Below are 19,537 nucleotides of genomic sequence, written 5' to 3' on the forward strand. Positions count from 1 at the left end.
TCGGTCTCCAATCACAGACAGTGGCGACACGCGGGTCCGACGTATACTAACGAACCGCAGACGATTTAAAGGCTACCACCTAGCAAGTGTGGTGTCTGGCGGTGACACCACAATACCTTCATCAGAAGCAAAAATACTCTAAAATCACATTCTGTATTGGAGATAGATAAAACAGTCGTGCCAAAGACGTCGTCAATAGTTAAAACATAAGCTCCATTTATGCATCATAATTATGAAGAGAAGGTCGATGCGAACACGGCATAACATCAGTACTTCGCCTGTACTTTTATGTATCTCCACTGCAGGATGTGATTTTAGTGTATTTTTGCTTCTGATGAAGGTATATTTGTATATACCGAAAGGATTTTAATAAATCTTTATCCTGCAACTGTTTGGCTGTTATCATTTACCTTGAAGCTACTTTTACTTTAGGGGTTGCAGTCCCGCTGCAGTTACGGAACATGAAGTTAGCACTGATAAACATGTACAGGGTGTCACGGAAATCCTGCAACAGACTTCTAGCGGAGATGTGGCACCTAGAAGAATTGGCTGCGAACGTCAGGGGTAAGTGGTAGCAGAAGTCGAAGATCGGAAGGATACAAGACAGTGATTCATTTTAAATACACTCCTGGAAATTGAAATAAGAACACCGTGAATTCATTGTCCCAGGAAGGGGAAACTTTATTGACACATTCCTGGGGTCAGATACATCACATGATCACACTGACAGAACCACAGGCACATAGACACAGGCAACAGAGCATGCACAATGTCGGCACTAGCACAGTGTATGTCCACCTTTCGCAGCAATGCAGGCTGCTATTCTCCCATGGAGACGATCGTAGAGATGCTGGATGTAGTCCTGTGGAACGGCTTGCCATGCCATTTCCACCTGGCGCCTCAGTTGGACCAGCGTTCGTGCTGGACGTGCAGACCGCGTGAGACAACGCTTTATCCAGTCCCAAACATGCTCAATGAGGGACAGATCCGGAGATCTTGCTGGCCAGGGTAGTTGACTTACACCTTCTAGAGCACGTTGGGTGGCACGGGATACATGCGGACGTGCATTGTCCTGTTGGAACAGCAAGTTCCCTTGCCGGTCTAGGAATGGTAGAACGATGGGTTCGATGACGGTTTGGATGTACCGTGCACTATTCAGTGTCCCCTCGACGGTCACCAGTGGTGTACGGCCAGTGTAGGAGATCGCTCCCCACACCATGATGCCGGGTGTTGCCCTGTGTGCCTCGGTAGTATGCAGTCCTGATTGTGGCGCTCACCTGCACGGCGCCAAACACGCATACGACCATCATTGGCACCAAGGCAGAAGCGACTCTCATCGCTGAAGACGACACGTCTCCATTCGTCCCTCCATTCACGCCTGTCGCAACACCACTGGAGGCGGGCTGCACGATGTTGGGGCGTGAGCGGAAGACGGCTTAACGGTGTGCGGGACCGTAGCCCAGCTTCATGGAGACGGTTGCGAATGGTCCTCGCCGATACCCCAGGAGCAACAGTGTCCCTAATTTGCTGGGAAGTGGCGGTGCGGTCCCCTACGGCACTGCGTAGGAGCCTACGGTCTTGGCGTGCATCCGTGCGTCGCTGCGGTCCGGTCCCAGGTCGACGGGCACGTGCACCTTCCGCCGACCACTGGCGACAACATCGATGTACTGTGGAGACCTCACGCCCCACGTGTTGAGCAATTCGGCGGTACGTGCACCCGGCCTCCCGCATGCCCACTATACGCCCTCGCTCAAAGTCCGTCAACTGCACATACGGTTCACGTCCACGCTGTCGCGGCATGCTACCAGTGTTAAAGACTGCGATGGAGCTCCGTATGCCACGGCAAACTGGCTGACACTGACGGCGGCGGTGCACAAATGCTGCGCAGCTAGCGCCATTCGACGGCCAGCACCGCGGTTCCTGGTGTGTCCGCTGTGCCGTGCGTGTGATCATTGCTTGTACAGCCCTCTCGCAGTGTCCGGAGCAAGTATGGTGGGTCTGACACACCAGTGTCAATGTGTTCTTTTTTCCATTTCCAGGAGTGTATTTATGGTCGCGATGGGTACACATGATGTATTCATTGGAAGAATCCTAAGGAAATGCAGTCCGAAAACAAAGGAAGTAGGTTACAGTACACTTGTTCGCCCACTGCTTGAATACTGCTCACCAGTGTGGGATCCGTACCAGATAGGGTTGATAGAAGAGATAGAGAAGATCCAACGGAGAGCAGCGCGCTTCGTTACAGGATCATTCAGTAATCGGGAAAGCGTTACGGAGATGATAAATAAACTCTAGTGGAAGACTCTGCAAGAGAGACGCTCAGTAGCTCGGTACGAGCTTTTGTTGAAGTTTCGAGAACATACCTTCACCGAGGAGTCAAGCAGTATACTGCTCCCTCCTACGTATATCTCGCGAAGAGACCATGAGGATAAAATGAGAGAGTTTAGAGCCCACACAGAGGCATACCGACAATCTTTCTTTCCACGAACAATACGAGAGTGGAACGGAAGGGAGAAGCGATAGAGGTAGATGTAGATGTAGATGTAGGACATGTAACTCTAACGTTACAACAGATGCTCGAAGTTGGCACAATCAAAAGCCACGCATGCGTGGCATGAACAGAGGACTGACTGTTGGACATGCTCGGACACACCAGGAGTTTCTTTGATTGCAGCAGCGGCGCAGACGATTCTTGCAATGAGAGATCCCACAGGATCGCGATACATGAGAGATTTCATGGCTCCCCTCAGAGGGAAATCAAGGATCGATAAATCCATTGTGTGTGATGGCCAGGGAACCGGTGCAGGAACGACCTGCTCAAATACCCATGAGCAGCCAGTCCAAAATGGACAAACCTCTCGTGCATTGCGATCCAGTGGCCTCAAACGGACCTCTCGCAAGAAAGGTCTGATCAGCTGCTACAATCAAAGAAACTCCCAGTGTGTTTCAGTATGTCATGCAGTTCGTGCTCTGTTGGTGTGAGGCATGTGGTGGTCTGTAATGGATTGCAAGAGTCGTTTGTGCAGCTGATACAATCAAACTGATGTATTCGATCATGTCTGGCAGTCGATGCTCCATCAGTGTCAGGCATGCGTGATCTAAAATAGAGCTCTTCGCAGGAATCGTCTGAACGACTGCTACAGTCAAAGGAACTCCTAGTATGTTTGAGTGTGCCCAGTAGTCAACGCTTCGTCGGTGTCAGGCATGCAAGGTCTGAAATGGATCTCATCGCAAGAATCCTGTGCGCAGCTGCTACAATCAAAGAAACTCCCGATGTATTCGAGCATGTCCAGCAATCTGTGCACTGTCAGTGTGAGGCATATGTGGTCTTAAATGGATCTTGTCGCAAGAGTTGTTTGCGCAGATGCGACAACCGAAGAAATTCGGGGTGCGTTTGAGCATGTCCCGCAGGCGACGCCCTGTCAGTGTCAGACATGTGTGGCATCTGGTGGTGCAAACTTCTGTCATCTGTTGTAACATTAGAGCTGTGGTCATTTCAGATGAATCACTCTCTTGATTCATTTTCGATCTTCGACCTCTGCTGCCATTTACTCCTGCTGTTTGTGTTCATGATTTCAAAAATGGTTCAAATGGCTCTGAGCACTATGGGATTTAACATCTATGGTCATCAGTCCCCTAGAACTTAGAACTACTTAAACCTAACCAGCCTAAGGACATCACACACATACATGCCCGAGGCAGGATTCGAACCTGCGACCGTAGCGGTCACGCGGTTCCAGACTGAAGTGTCCAGAACCGCACGGCCACACCGGCCGGCGTCCATGATTTGCTATGCAATTCTTAATGCTTACGACGTACCCACTTCCCCTAGAAGCCTGCTGCAATATTTCTAAGGCACCTTGTGTAAAAATAAAGAAATATAATTTTGGTTTTATTGTGGCGCCAAAAACAGTAAAATAGATAAAGAGGAATTTTCTAACATGTAACATAAATCTAAATGTTAGGAACTATTTCCTGAAGGTATTTGTCTGGGTAGTGGGCTTGTATGGAAGAGCCGCCAGGGTAGCAGAGTGCGCTGACGCACTGCTACCTGGACTCCGGTAGGCGCGCCGGCCCCAAATCGAATCCGCCCGGCGGATTAACGACGAGGGCCGGTGTGCCGGCCAGGCTGGATGTGGTTTTTAGGCGGTTTTCCACATCCCGCTAGGTGAATACCGGGCTGGTCCCCACGTTCCGTCTCAGTTCCACACGTCGCAGACATTTGAAACACGTCCGCACGATTTACACTAGACGCAGACAGTTGGGGTATGCTGATTCCGCCTGGGGGTTACGGAGTGGCGGCAGGAAAGGCATCCGGCCATCCCTAACACTAACACTGCCAAATCCGTTGTAACCACGCCGACCCTGCGATCGCTGCGGGACTATGGCGTAAGCGAAAGAAAAAAAAAAGTGGGCTTGTATGGAAATGCCGGCCGGTGTGGCCATGCAGTTCCAGGCGCTTCAGTCTGGAACCACGTGATCGCTACGGTTGCAGGTTCGAATACTGCCTTGGGCATGGATGTGTGTGATGTCCTTAGGTTATATAGGTTTAAGTAGTTCTAAGTTCTAGGGGACTGATGACCTCAGATGTTAAGTCCCATAGTGCTCAGAGCCATTTGAACTTTTTGTATGGAAATGAAACGCGGATGGTAAGCAGTACAGACAAGAAGAGAGTAGAAGTTTCTGAAATGTAGTGCTACAGATGAATGCTGAAGATTACATGGGTAGAACATCTACTAATGAGTAGGCATTGAATCGAATTTGTGATAGTAGACATTTATATGACACAACTAGACCAAAAGGAGGGATCGTATTTCAGTCTGATAGTGTAATATTGGTAAAAGAATCTGCGACATGCAATGTCTGTTCTGGAATACTGAATACCTTTGTTCTCATGTTGAACATGTGACTTGACCTGTTCTCCAAGTGATGTTACCGGAAAATGCCAATAATGTGCTATGTTACCTTTATCATCGCGGCGAACGCTGGTTTAGTGCGTCACTCCCATTATGGTAATGTCACTGTCAATTTTTGAAGTGATATTCCTGGGGAGATAATTACGTTAAATAAGAAGCCCACAATTTTATTTGTTTTGAGTTAAGAGTTATTATTATTACTTTTAGCTTCTCGGCATCAGCTAGAAGCGATTCAAGCATGTTTGTCAATCACGTTACACAGTTCGCTGAGCACCCAGATGAACACAGTACTTTGCCTGTTACTGATTCGTGATACTCTCGCCTTTCTTGATCCCTCAACATGATTTTTATAAGAGTTAATTTTTGTCCTGCGCACACACTTCCGACCGTAATCACACGCCATCCGCTGTTGCCACTTCAGCCTTGCCTGTCTTCCCTCTGTGACCTTCCGAATACTCTACTGGCGACCCTGTAGCATGCTCTGGTGACATCAACACAATTCCAGCGTTCACAGAAAAAAATAATAATTTCTCACGTGTTAGTCGTTTCTAAACGCATCATTTTTTCACGGTACTTTTGTAATCAAATACTGAAATCAAAGGGATACCGCTTTAATTGTTTAACTCAGACATTAATTTGCGTGTTAAAAACAAAAAAATTGTATGACAATAAAAATGTGAGGTGACATCTGAGCTACCCGAGGATGTGCTCACTTTACAAACTGATGAAGGATAAGCCTTACGAGCTATATTATTTTTTATCAGCTTCTAGCAGAAGCAACTGAATAGGTACCCACGTGGCTTGCAGCTATTCGGGCAGGTTTCCATTGACAACAGAGTACTGTAGCGCAGGGACTGAAGCCTACCTGTTACAAAGACCTTTGACGCTTTTCGAAGGAACGTCGACCCTCTTTTTCCATGTAGCACCTGCCAGTTCCGCTTATTCTTGGCCTTCTATGGAACTACGTTTCAAAAGTCGTCCGCTTTTCACGTTCATTTTTCCGCGGAAGCTCCTCGCTTGGCGCTTGCCGTCAAAGGAGGCGCCCCCGCTTCGCTTCTTTTTTTTTTTATGGCGGATTTCAGAACTGAGCCCCGGGGCCGAGTTAAGTCGCAGCGGTGCTCGTTATTCTGCTCTATTTGGCGCTCTGGAAACTATTCTCTTCCGGCAGAGCAGCGGCGCAAATTTTAGCCTCCGGTGCTTCCGACGTGTACTCTTCCAGAAGTGCTTTCCCCGTTCTTTCTTTCTTTCTTTCGTTCTTGTTCTCTGCATACTTGCCTACAGGGCATGCCACATAGATCTGACGGAAGTCGAACATCGTCACCGAGCGGCAAAACTGTCTGTAGTGTAATGGCATCTAAAAAGCAAATGTAAGCATGGAGTGAAAACATTTTTAAAACTGGTCGCACTCTCAGAGAATTAAACCTACATCGTGGTCAACGTGGATTTAGATTCAGTTCCCATAAGTAAGGAAATACTGACATCTCTATATACAAAAGGCACTGTCCTCACTGACTGAGTCACCATCACTCAACCCAGACCGCTAAGGATAGAAACTTGAAGTTTGGAGAAGGTGCGGGTCGAATACTGTAGGCGTTGACTAAGAAGGTATTTTTCGAAATTTCAACCCTAATGGTGTGAAATAGAGGTTTAAGTGTTTCTCACTGTCTCTATTAAGACAATTTTGAAGCTAGACCTATAGAAATTGGTGTTTGGTTTCTCGGCCATAAATAAAGAAATATATGTTTCAGCATTTTTGGAAATTTATCCCTGTGGGGTGAAATAGTGGGTGAAAGCTTTTTTTGAAAATATATTGTTACTAAAGATTTACCAAAGTATCTTTAAAGCTATATCTATGAACATTGGTATTTGACTTCTCGAGTACAAATAAAAAAAATAAGTGGTTCAGCGGTTTTGTAAGTTAAACCCCTAAGGGAGTGAAATAGGGGATGAGACTGTATGTGAAAATATTTTATTATCAAAGCATTTTTAAACCTAAATCGGTGAAGAACTAAATTTGGCTTCTCAGTTGGAAATAAAAAAATACTTTTCATTGTTTTTGGAAATTAAGCCCGTATGAGGGTGAAACGGGGATGAAAGTTTTTATGGAAATGTTTCATTTTGCAAGCATTTTTGAACCTAAATCTATGAAAATTTGTATTTGATTTCTCTGCTGTAAAACATACGCATGTCACTGTTTTTGGAAATTCCATCCCTAATGAGGGAAAACAGGGTCAGGCGAAATCACTGAATCATCATCGCCAGCCAAAACCGCTAAGGACAGAAACCTCAAGTTTGGAGTGGGTGTGGAACTTATGCAGTAGGTATTGTTTAAGAATAGACTGTCCTAAATTCCACTCCTAAGGGGGTAAAAGAGGGGATGAAAGGCTTTTTGAAAGTACGTCGCTGTTAAGGGAATTTTGAAGCTATAGCTACGAAAACGTAATTGGTTTCTCCGTCAGAAAATGAAAAATATGTGCTTCAGTATTTTTGGAAATTTAACCTCTAAGGGCGTAAAAAAGTGAGTAAAAGGTTGTTTCAAAACGATTACTAAAGAACTACTAACGGATTTTTAAGGCTACATCTATGACAATAGGTACCTGACTTCTGGGTTAGAAATTAAAAAAAAAAAAATACGTATGTGAATGTTTCTGGAAATTTAACCCTGAAGGGAGTGCAATAGGGGCTGAAAATTTTTAAGAAAATATTTCATTAAAATAAAAAAATTTCAAAGCTTAATTGGTATTTCACTTCTCGGTTATATAAAAAGAAATCTTCGTTAGGGGATGAAAGTTACTGTGAAAATTGCTCCACGAGAACGCAGAAAACATGGTTAACAAAAGCTTTGGACTCCAGCTACCAGAATCGCTTTTTGATCAGAAGAACATCTGAACAAAGATCAGGCTTATATGGCCTCACTTAGCGTGAAAAGCTTAGAAAGTGTTGCGATTTGTGAGTAACACAAAAATTCGATTAAATAAAAACAAAAAAATCTCTCCAGGCCGTACAGTATAAGGTAGCGGAGCGGCGGGCGCTAAGCTAGTAAATAGATAAGACCATCAGTATTGAAGTTGTTTTCTTTGTGCTTGGGTCCACAGCCAATAACCATTAATTTCTTTTTTCTTTCTTTCTTCTTTTTTTTTTCATAGATCGACGTAACGTCATTTTAAGAGCACGCTATCGTGATAGCTGTTACTACAGCTACACTGCCATAAAAAGAAGAGAAGCACTCAGAAGACATGGTCTAATATCAATGTAACTTGATACACGTGCACACCATCGGCGGGGATATAAATGATGAGTGACAGGTAGAACGGCCATGAGAGCGTATTAGTGTTGTTTGTGTTTAGTGTTGTTACCAGGCCTGGTGTCCGCCCCCAGTAGCTGAATGGTCAGCATGACGGATTGTCAGTCCTCTGGGCCCAGGTTCGATTCCCGGCTGGGTCGGGGAATTTTCCCGCCCAGGGACTGGGTGTTCTGTTGTCCTCATCATCATCGACTGCAGGTCGCCGAAGTGGCGTCAAATTGAAAGACCGGCACCCGGCGATCGGTCTGCCCGACGGGGGGGCCCTAGGTCTGGCAGGCTATATAAGAAACTCGAGCGGTGTCAGTTGTGAAAGAAGTGCCGCGTACTCGTGTTTGAGAGCGTTATCAGCAGCTGATAGAATTTGAAAGGGACTTTATTGTGGTACATTACATGATTGTTTTTACTACTCACCTGCATTAGCTTACATTACCCACATTAAGAGCAAGCAGCCATTTTTCACACCGCAGAGAAATTCCATGGAAGTCAACGTGTATCGTTCTACATCACTCAAAGACGACACTGTCTCGCCCACTACAGTGTATTCAGCAAACAGTCGCAGACTGCTGCTCTTCCAGTGCATCACATTGTGTATGTATATAAAGAACAAGAGAGGTCGTATCACACTTCCCTGGGGTATGCCTGACAATCTCTTTGCCTCCAATGAATAACGTGTGCGAAATCTATCTTTTAACTTCAAATAATACTTGATTTTCTAAGACGATTACATGTTAATAAAAATAACTAGAAAGCAAGAAAGTGCCATTGTAGAAAAACTATGCCAACTAAGGTTTTCAGGATTTTTTTGCCAGGTAAATGCCTGAATTGGCAATTTACTCCCAAATATTCCACTTTCCTCCACTCCAGGATCGTTGGATTTTATTTGAGACGAACCAAAAGCTCTACAACAGCTCGCACAGTCGACTTAAGCACGAAGCGAAAGATGCAGATTTAAGCGAAGGTATACGGAGATGCATTCTATTCCTGGAAATACACTATCTGTCACGCAACTTCTTTTGTATGACCCAGTGTCAAAGTGATGTCATCGTATTACACGCAATGGACTTTGCGCCACCCTAAAAATTCCATTGGGACACACAGAAGCAGTTGCATCATTCTTTCTGAATGTCGTTTTTCCAAATTCATTTGAGTTGGTTTTAAGCTCTAGCAGTAACTATGTTTGCTGATTAAATTATGGAAATTCAGATCTGCCCATTAGGCGAACAACTATTGTTTATAAACATTTATAATCAGTTGCTTGTATAATAAGTGGGACCTGAATCTTCATAGTTTAATACACAAACACGGCTAGTATTAGAGCTACAAAACCGAACAGTGATTATTTCATCGCTTAATCGCATATTCGGGTATTCCGGAGAAATCTCAGTAATAAATATGGGAAAACCCTATCGAAACATCAGAAGACAATCCTCAATATAAATGAAAGTTGTCTGTACCATAATGTAACTCCGAATAGCATGCCATCCACAGAAAAATAAAAAGGAAGGTCGATATATTGTGGTAAAAACAAGAAATGTAGGAAATATATGCTAAAAACAATTGCTTAACACTGAACTTTACAAAAACAAATCCGGAATTGACCGATAAAGTCAAAATTATAGCTTACTTTAAGCAAATAATAGAAGGAGTAAAGGCGTACACAGATAAGAGGTAATACAAGAAAACAGGAGAAACAAAAGGAAAAAACGCTCAGATATGTAAACAACACCAAATTCAAAGATATTTTCCACTAAAAAATCATCAAGCTGACATAAATCTACCGAAACCAGAGAAGTGATTTCTTGATAGAGGACCAAATAAAACATGGACACAAAAGTAACATAATAAACAGCAGAAGCCCCTGCAACAAAATCTGAAAAACATAAAATAACAAGAGAAAAACAGCAAACCAAATTTTAATGTAAACCTGACAAGAGAATTATTAACTGTAGAAAGAACACAAATAATCAAAACCCACAAAACCACCATTAATCTCCAAAAGCAGAACATGCAAAGATATTACATCTAAGAAGCTAAGGCAAAAAATAAAACAGCACAAATCCAAACTGACAAAGTGGAGAGAGTCAACGTAATTATGATCATGAATGAAAAGAGTACATCTAACATTAGTGTTTTTGGAGGGTAACATCATCACCAAGATGACAAGTGACCCAGTTCCAAGAAACCAGAGAAACATTAAACAAACACTTAAAAACATTAAAACATATTTACGTATGGCTGGATAAGAATGACAGAAAAATCCAATGACATACTCTGAATTCCTTACCAAAAGTACACTAACAAAATATTCCTAGAAGACCAGTCACTAAGTTTGATCAAGACCACAGAGATTCCAGACATGGCAATCACTGTATCGTTTGATGTCACATCAATTTGTACTTCATTCCAATAGATGAAACAATCATCTTCATCGCAAGAAGACTAAGACAGCAAGACAACACACGAGACACACAAACCGAAGAAACAGGACCCGTATGCCGCAATATGTAACTGCACAAAACTACTTTGTGTTGAATACTTTGGGTTGACAACACTGCAAACGGGCTCACCAAGTAGTGGTCTCTTAGCTAATACATTCATAAGCGTCTTAGAAAACAAGGTACTTAGACGTGTAACAAAAAATACAAAATTATATATTGGTATCATTACATCGATGACATTATTGCTGATTGACAAATCACGTAGCCTCATGAAATAGCTACATATCTAAATAAACGATTAACACCCTAAAAGTCAGTTAGTATTAGAAACAGAAACAGAAAACGTGCAAAATTTTCTATATCTTATCATACAAAGAACCAACAACACACATAATTTTGCAATATACAGCAAACCCACAAGCATAATCCCCAGTGTTTACAGTCAGTCTAACCACACATTGACACACAAACTAGCAAGCAAAAAAAAAAAAAAAAAAAAAAAACCCACACACACACACACACAGACTCCCGCACCCGCGCGCGTGGAGAATGCGTAAACGGAGTTTGTTAGTTTGTTTAGCTCGAGACTGATATGGAAAGATGTGAACATCAGCAGTGGCTATAGATATACCAGTGACATTAACACTATGTTCTGTAAGACGCAAAAGTATAAACTGCGACGAGAGTTCCTCAAAAACATGTATCGTGTTTCCAAATTTTCGAAATTTATGGTAAGTTCCTATTAGACCAAACTGCTGAGGTCATCGGTTCATAGGATTATACACTACTTAATCTAACTTATATTAATTTACGCTAAGGGCAACACACACACCCATGCCCGAGGGAGGACTTGGACCTCCGACGGGGGAAGCCGCGCGAACCGTGCAAGGCGCTTTACACCGCGCCGCGTATCGAGTTTCTTTATGCACTTACACAAAAGACGAGCATACAAATAAGGGCGGATACTTCCACAAATAATTGTAAATATAGCGATATGTGTATACATAATTTCATCATAGCATATGATGTAAGGTGTCAGGCAAATCCAACACCTTCCATGAAAACCCTGACATGATAAGCAAATCCAGTAGTATGTTACATAGCTCCGAATAAATAGTGAAATTAAATTAACCAAAGTAATACGAGTAACGAGTGAGCAAATGGAATACCACAGACTAACACAAGAATGCCAAAATGCATGTCATACCTTCCCTGCGTGAGACAGACGCAGTTCCGAAGGGAGAAACGAGAACAGAAGCGGAGAGCAGAACCGTGTTAAGCTAGAAGGCCCTACGATAAGGAACGGACACCCACGTCGCCAGCTAACCGCTAGGACCACCCCCAGCCCATGTTTCAAAGCTAGAGCCCTCCAGAAGAACAGTATAGATCTTACGATAACACAAAAAGGGCTACCCCAGCCGCAAGTTTTAGCGTGAGACTTTTTTGCGTCTCTGTTACGTTAGGACCACCCCCCAGTCCACGTTAAAGAGTCCTCCAGAAGAACAGTATAGATCTTACGATAACACTAAAAGGACCACACCAGCTGCAAGTTTCAGCGTGAGACTTTTTCGCGTCTCTGTTACGTTGCAAACTTTAAAAACATTGCCCCACCACGAAAAGTATAACGTTCCTCATTGGATAGACAGATTTTATGTAGGCGGAGCTTAAGGTTAACATTGAGACCCTGATTGGTCAGATGAAAACACAGCCAGATAGTTTTTTTAAACCAACTTCGGTAAATTGGAGTAACGAGAAATAACAGCGCATAAAGCTTCACTCAGAACTGCAGAAGTCTCATCTGTTACACCCCCTTTTTGCGTAATACTAGTGTCGATCGTCAATTAAAGCTCATGGTGTTCACATTTGCCACTTGAAGTAAAAATCTGAAGCGCGATGATTTTTCTGTTATATAATTATTGAGAAGCCACATCAGCCACTGTAATTTACGACAAGTTAGATAAGTAATTAAAGATAATTGAGGGTCACTGTAGACCATTTTGATAGTTTTCTCTTTTGTGAAACTTAATTTAAACCTAGATTATAGATTTGATATGCCATAGGTCATTCTTCGATCCATTGTAGAACTTGGAAACCCATTCAGGGAATATTCGTTCACATTTTTGTTGATCGCAGTTGGTTTTTACCATCCTGTATTAAAACATTTCCTTTTATCAATAGTGCAATTTATAAACAATGTTTTGTGAGTAGAATAAAATTTCCAGTGGTAAACTTAACTGCTGTTTCGACGTTATCTTACCAGCTAACTAGAAATAGGAATGCCTTGAACCCCTTCCACTAAATTTAGTTAGTATTAAGATTCTTTTACAGGGAGTGCAGTGGAGCTGACGCTGAAATCATTAAGTATTTGGTTATATCATCGCTAGTCTCACTGAACTCTTCTGAACTCTACATGTCATGTGTGGTCTGACGTCTCCTTACCAGCAACAAGTCCCAGGTTCAAACTAGTCAATTCCCTAAAAAACACGCTCAGAGCGTCGTTGCGCGAAAGTGGTAGGGAGACACGATATAGAACAAACAGACACCACGCAGAATGTTAGAATGAAATAAAACCTTTGTCTTTTCTTGTTTCAGGTGAGTGCTGTGCTATGGAAAAATGGCTACGAACTGGCGTGATATCACATTCATACGGTAAGAGCCCGTCAGGGGTTCCTTATTGTCATTAGAAACGTTTTGTTTTTGTAGATGTACACTTATGTAAATTTTTGTATTGAATAAGTTAAAAGATCTCATTTTCTGTGTTTCCGTCAAATGATCATCAGATATCAACTGTAAATTCCTTTATTTTTGGTTTGTTTGTTAGTTCATTGCTCTCTCTCTCTCTGTCTCTGGTTTACATTCCTTCATCAGAGAGCTCCAACACGGGTCCGAGATGTTAAACGCCCTTTCATATCACTACATACTTCGTTCACTCTATGTGCGCCGCCATATTGGACAATGGAAATTTGTCAACTAACACACGCACGTACAGACTTAAAATGGCCAGTAAAGTAGTACCGCTGAAAGTCTACAGTAGGTCCCATCCTTTCATAATTTATTCCGTAGTTAAACGTATTCGTAGTTTGAACTTACTGGAAGATTAAAACTGTGTGCTGGTCCGCGTCTCGAACCCGTGATCTTTGCCTTTCGTAGGCAAGTGCTCTACTGTCTGAGCAATCCAAGCACGACTCACGTCCCGCCCTCACGACTTTACTTCCGTCGTTATCTCTTTCTTACTTTACAAACTTCGTAGAAGTTCTGCTGCATGCCTTGTAGGACAAGCACTCCTGGAGGAAACGAGATTGTGGAGACATGGCATAGCCACTGCCTGAGGGGGTGCTTTCCAGAATGAACTTTGTAAGGTACGAAATGAGTTCCTGGCGAAACTAAAGCTGAAAAAAATGTGTGGTACGATGACCTGGTGCAACTCTTTCAGTTGGACGCCAATTGGGCGACTTGCAGCTTTGGAGACGGGCCTTAAGTCGTGGTTGGATACCTCAGGCGGTGTACTCGCTTCGGCGGTATATACAGTAAAATTTGAATGATACAGAGAAGATTAGTATGTCCCCTGAGCAAGAATCACATGCAAAATCGTGATGCGTTCCACGTTTTCGACAATGGAGGAGCAAAAAGTAGCAATCACAACGTGTACTTCAAAATCCACACACGGCTCACAATGCTTTCTGTTCCGTGACGAGTTCTTTTATCCGAGAATGAAAAACAACGCATTTCTGTGGCTCGTAGCCAGTTATAACTGCTACTCAATTAACAAGAAAACCGAAATGCGTCTTACTGTACTACCTACCAGTGGAGCACAAAGAACTGCTGCATTGCATGAAGTGCAAAGATAACTTCGGCAGATTGTTCATTGCTGTACTATCATACTGATACATGCTATTCAACAGAGAAGCACTCCGTCTTCAGGCCATAAGTGTCCCATAGAGACCATCCGATCGCCGTGCGATACTTAGCCGAGGATGCGGATAGGAGGGGCGTGTGGTCAGCACACCGCTCTCCTGGTCGAGTAGCTCCTCAAGTGGCATCAAGAGGCTGACAAGGGAACCTCTCCATCGCACCCCCCTCAGATTTAGTTATAAGTTGGCACAGTGGATAGGACTTGAAAAACTGAACACAGATCAATCGAGAAAACAGGAAGAAGTTGCGTGGAACTATGAAAAAAAAATAAGGAAAATATACAAACTGAGTAGCCCATGCGAAAAATAGGCAACATCAAGCAGAGTGTGAGCTCAGGAGCGCCGTGGTCCCGTGGTTAGCGTGAGCAGCTGCGGAATGAGAGGTCCTTGGTTGAGGTCTTCCCTCGAGTGAAAAGTTTAATTTTTTATTTTCAGACAATTATTATCTGTCCGTCCGTCCGTCCGATGCGAGGTAACTGCGCCGTAGTATGGGGACACACAATCAACTTCGCTCTCCAAAATTCCAGGACATGTTCAGATTTGCTTGGACATATGCAGGATTTGACGGTTTACACACGGAAAAATTTGAAAACGTTAAAAACATATGTTTTGACAGAGCACAGGGAAAACTGTGCGACTGTGAAACTGCTGCATTCATTTGTTGCAGTTTATGTGACAAACTCTTATGTTTTCATCACTTTTTTGGGAGTGATTATCACATCCACAAGAAAACCTAAATCGAGCAAGGTAGAAGAATCTTTTTACCCGTTCGCCAAGTGTACAAGTTAGGTGGGTCGACAACATATTCCTGTCATGTGACGCACATGCCGTCACCAGTGTCGTATATAATATATCAGACGTGTTTTCCTGTGGAGGAATCGGGTGACCTATGACCTTGAGATCAAATGTTTTCAGTTCCCATTGGAGAGGCACGTCCTTTCGTCTACTAATCGCACGGTTTTGCGGTGCGGTCGCAAAACACAGACACTAAATTTATTACAGTGAACAGAGACGTCAATGAACGAACGGACAGATCGTAACTTTGTGAAAATAAAGAAAGTAAACTTTTCACTCGAGGGAAGACTTGAACCAAGGACCTCTCGCTCCGCAGCTGCTCACGCTAACCACGGCGCTCCTGAGCTTACACTATCCTTGATGTTGCCTATCTTGTGCATGGACTACTCAGATTGTGTATTTTGCTTATTTTTTTCATAGTTCCACCCAACTTCTTCCTGTTTTCTCGATTGATCTGTGTTCAGTTTTTCAAGGCATATCCACTGTGCCAACTTATAACTAAATCTGAGGGGGGTGCGATGGGGAGGTTCCCTTGTGAGTGCACCCCGAAAAATGGCAACAGCGCAGGGCGGCCGGGATGGTCACCCATCCAGGAGCCGGCCACGCCCGACAGCGCTTAACTTCGGGGATGTGACTGGAACCGCTGTATCCACTGCGGTAAGGCCGTTGCCCCATTCAAGAGAGCTTTTGGTTAGAAAATAAGGGGGGGGGGAGTCATCTCCTTAGAAAGTGAACACTTTCTTTCTTCCCTCAAGCAGAAACTTTTGGTTTCCAAAGAAACTATTCAATTTGCCAATAGCATACTGCAGTTTTTTAAGGAGTACAAAATCTTCACTTTGCTGTTTTCCTTGCTGAAGAACAGATATAGAACGACAGAAAAGCCAGGATTTGTTTGTTCATACGAAATAAATTTTTACGAGTAGAAATTGTATCATTGTTTTAAGATAGGAAGAACTTTTGGTTTCATAGAAGGAGAAAATGTAGGAAGATCTCTGGCCTCTTAAGGCAAAAGTTCCGGGTTCGAGTCCCGCCCCAGTGCACAGTTTTAATCTATCAGGAAGTTTCAAATTAGCACAGGGGTCTCCAAACTACGGCCCGCGGGCCGAAACCGGCCCGCCACAGCCGGCAAACCGGCCCGCGTTAGCTGGCCGGACATCCCCGGTATCCGGCCCGCCAAATATTTGAGGTGGTACCTATACTGGCAACAATTGAGTTTCGAGGCCTATCGTGACCAATACACCGCGACATTGTCGGAGCTCTATCTTTACAAAGCGGAAGGTCATGGTTAAAGTTGTGGCTATCCACAATAAACAGACAGACCATTCTTCGTGCGATGGTGAAAAAAAAAAGAACGGTTAACAGACTAGTTTGGCGAAAACATTTAAGTGAAAAAATTCTTTGCATTTTATTCTACTCAAGAGTCTGGTGCAAGTCTTTCAAATGGACGCCACTTCGGCGACTGGCCTTAGTAATCAATCGTTATGGAAGATGCTTCTTAAGCGAGGATTCACTTTCTTTTGATTTCGTTGTAAAATACATACAGAATGTGCAGTGACATACTTTTTTGTCGGTGGAATTCACCAGAATTTCGGTCAGGTACGTCCACCAATCAAAATTATGTAATTAAATAAAAATCGTAGTCCGTTTCAGTGCTAGCTATTCCCATAACCTTAGATTTTTGCGATTTCATCTTTCCTTTAGCCTTACATAACGGTGATCATGGAGTGCCAGGTTGCTTTAATCCCACTAGGTAGATCTTGGCCCTTATGACTTCGTGGAGGAGTCAATGTGGCCCGCGGACTCAAAAGTTTGGAGACCCCTGAATTAGCACAAACTGCGATGGCTAGTTATTTTACTCTGGTACTCACAATTGATTAAGAATATACTTGTCTGATTGTGGAACAATGAGGTATATGTAGGGAGACTTGGTCTTTTTCACTGAGCTAGCTTTCGTTGCGCGTTTGGGAGGCTATGCGTGACAGCTCTGGAGGTGATTACTATGCGAAACGCAATATGCTTCGGCGGGCTGCTGTGACAACCGGGCTGATAAGACTAGTGACGAAGTAATTAGACGGCGTGGGGAGGCTGCGGCACATATTGCGTGTTCTGCACTTCTCTCACACTGAGGGATTGAATGTTTGCTTACGGCTGCCGTTAGTCTAAATTACACTGATGTAGCAGACGGTCGGTTCTCCTTCGTAATGGTCTCGGTGCTGTTCGCAACCAGTCCTCCTCGTTGCGTTGTATCCCAAGTGAAAGTGACCACGAATTGCAGGACTTGTTTAATGGAATCGACAGTTTATCACACACTAAGGTTTTTTTTTTAAAAAAAAAAACGAAAATAATGACGAGTAGCAGCAGAAATGGGGTCAGCGATAACTTTAATAAGAGAACGGGGGGGCCGAGAATTAGACAAAGTGAAGAAATTTTACTATCTTGGAAGGAAAAGAACTCGTGATGGATGAAGCCAGCCGCGCGGGATTAGCCGAGCGGACTGGGGCGCTGCAGTCATGGACTGTGCGGCTGGTCGCGACGGAGGTTCGAATCCTCCCTCGGGCATGGGTGTCCTTACGATAATTTAGGTTAAATAGTGAGTAAGCTTAGGGATTGATGACCTTAGCAGTTAAGTCCCACAAAATTTCACACGCATTTGAACATTTTTTGATGAAGCCAGGATGATGTAAGAAGCAGACTAGCACACGCAGAGACGGTATTCCCGGCCGAAAGAGTTTGCCAGTATCATGCATTGGCCTCAGTTTGAGGAAGAAAATTTTGAGAAGGTACTTTTGGTGTGATATCGATAGCTACGATGCCACGGCGTAGGTGCAAGTTGTTAGGTTGGCACTACGGCACCGACATCGACGACAGCGCCCTCTAGCCGTTGCTGTAGAGCTCTGCGAGCGTCGCTCCAGATTGTGCCCATTTGGTCAAGAGCAGACGGCCGGAACACTTCGCTTTGCACTACTTACGACGGGTCTGAGACTTCGCACCTACGTGCTCCTCAGTGCAAATTTAGTTATTCACGTTATTATGTTGGCAACGGCCTTGCCGCATTGGATGCACCGGTTCCCGTAAGATCACAAAAGTTAAGCGATGTTGGGCATGGCCGGCACTTGGATGGGTGACCATCCAGCCACCATCCGCTATTTCCATTTTTCGGGGTGCACTCAGCCTCGTGATGTCAATTGAGGAGCTACTCGACCGAATAGTAGCGGCTTCAGTCAAGAATACCATCATAACGACCGGGAGAGCGGTGTGCTGACCCCACGCCCCTCCTATCCGTATCCTCCAATGAGGATGACATGGCGGTCGGATGGTCCCGGTAGGTCACTCGTGGTCTGAAGATGGAGTGCTTTTACGTTATTATGTATTCAGTTAATACTGTGATATAGTAAAACCATGTCTAAGAGCAGTACCGAGAGATTTTCACCTTTTCCTGCTCCTACTCACTTCCTACATTCGGCCTACCCTTCAATTTACAGGAGCAGACCCACGCGCCGCTTTCCAGGCGGAATACAAAATTTGGAGCACAGCATTAAGTAGTAGTGAATCGTGGGTTGTGGAGAAATCGGAAAAGAAGAGTGATGTGTACGGGTCGTCTGGGTGGAACAGCTCGCACACATCGTGTTACGTTTAGACGTTCCGAGGTGGACGGAGGAACTGTGACAGTGCAGACACATTAGTGACACTCAAATATAGACTTTACTGCACTGCAGTATTTAACTTAAGTTGTACAGCAACTCGTCCGATGTGCTTGTGGACAGATACAACTAAACAGTGGCCTTCCAAGGCGTGCGTTACTGAAAACAATGTCGACAAGAGTATGTCTGTCCTGGATGAAACACTGTCAATCATTGTAGTAATCACTTGTCCCTGTGCGAAGTCTGTAAGAGGTTCCAGTTGTAGACTGATCTCCACTGCGAACGGTAGATACGAGCAGCAACACTGGAACTCCGTACTGGAACTGTCGCTCGGCACCGCCGAAATAAACTGTCCGTTGCTGCCTGTGACCGCAGCTTATCACGATGAGAAAGTCCACCTCACTGGCTGCGGCGCGAAGGTTGCTGATCGAACCATGCTTGTGGTTGTCGGCGCCAGTGACAAACTGTCCCAGCGCGCGAGCTCTGGTTACGTCCATAGGCGGGGACACAACAAAGAGAATTGAAGTGTTTG

At 44.1% G+C, this 19,537-nt stretch overlaps 1 protein-coding gene and 1 non-coding gene across 2 annotated transcripts in view; both read left to right on the forward strand.

Moving 5' to 3' along the window:
* Positions 1–19,537, forward strand: part of LOC124802944 (protein FAM110B) — a 461,907-nt gene that overhangs the window by 35,804 nt on the left and 406,566 nt on the right. The window lies entirely within an intron of this gene.
* LOC124803838 lies at positions 14,162–14,268 on the forward strand. Its single transcript, XR_007017311.1, has one exon. It is a non-coding gene; the product is annotated as a U6 spliceosomal RNA (small nuclear RNA).

The sequence above is a fragment of the Schistocerca piceifrons genome, chromosome 6 (genome assembly GCF_021461385.2).
Source record: "Schistocerca piceifrons isolate TAMUIC-IGC-003096 chromosome 6, iqSchPice1.1, whole genome shotgun sequence".
Taxonomy (NCBI): Eukaryota; Metazoa; Arthropoda; class Insecta; order Orthoptera; family Acrididae; genus Schistocerca; species Schistocerca piceifrons.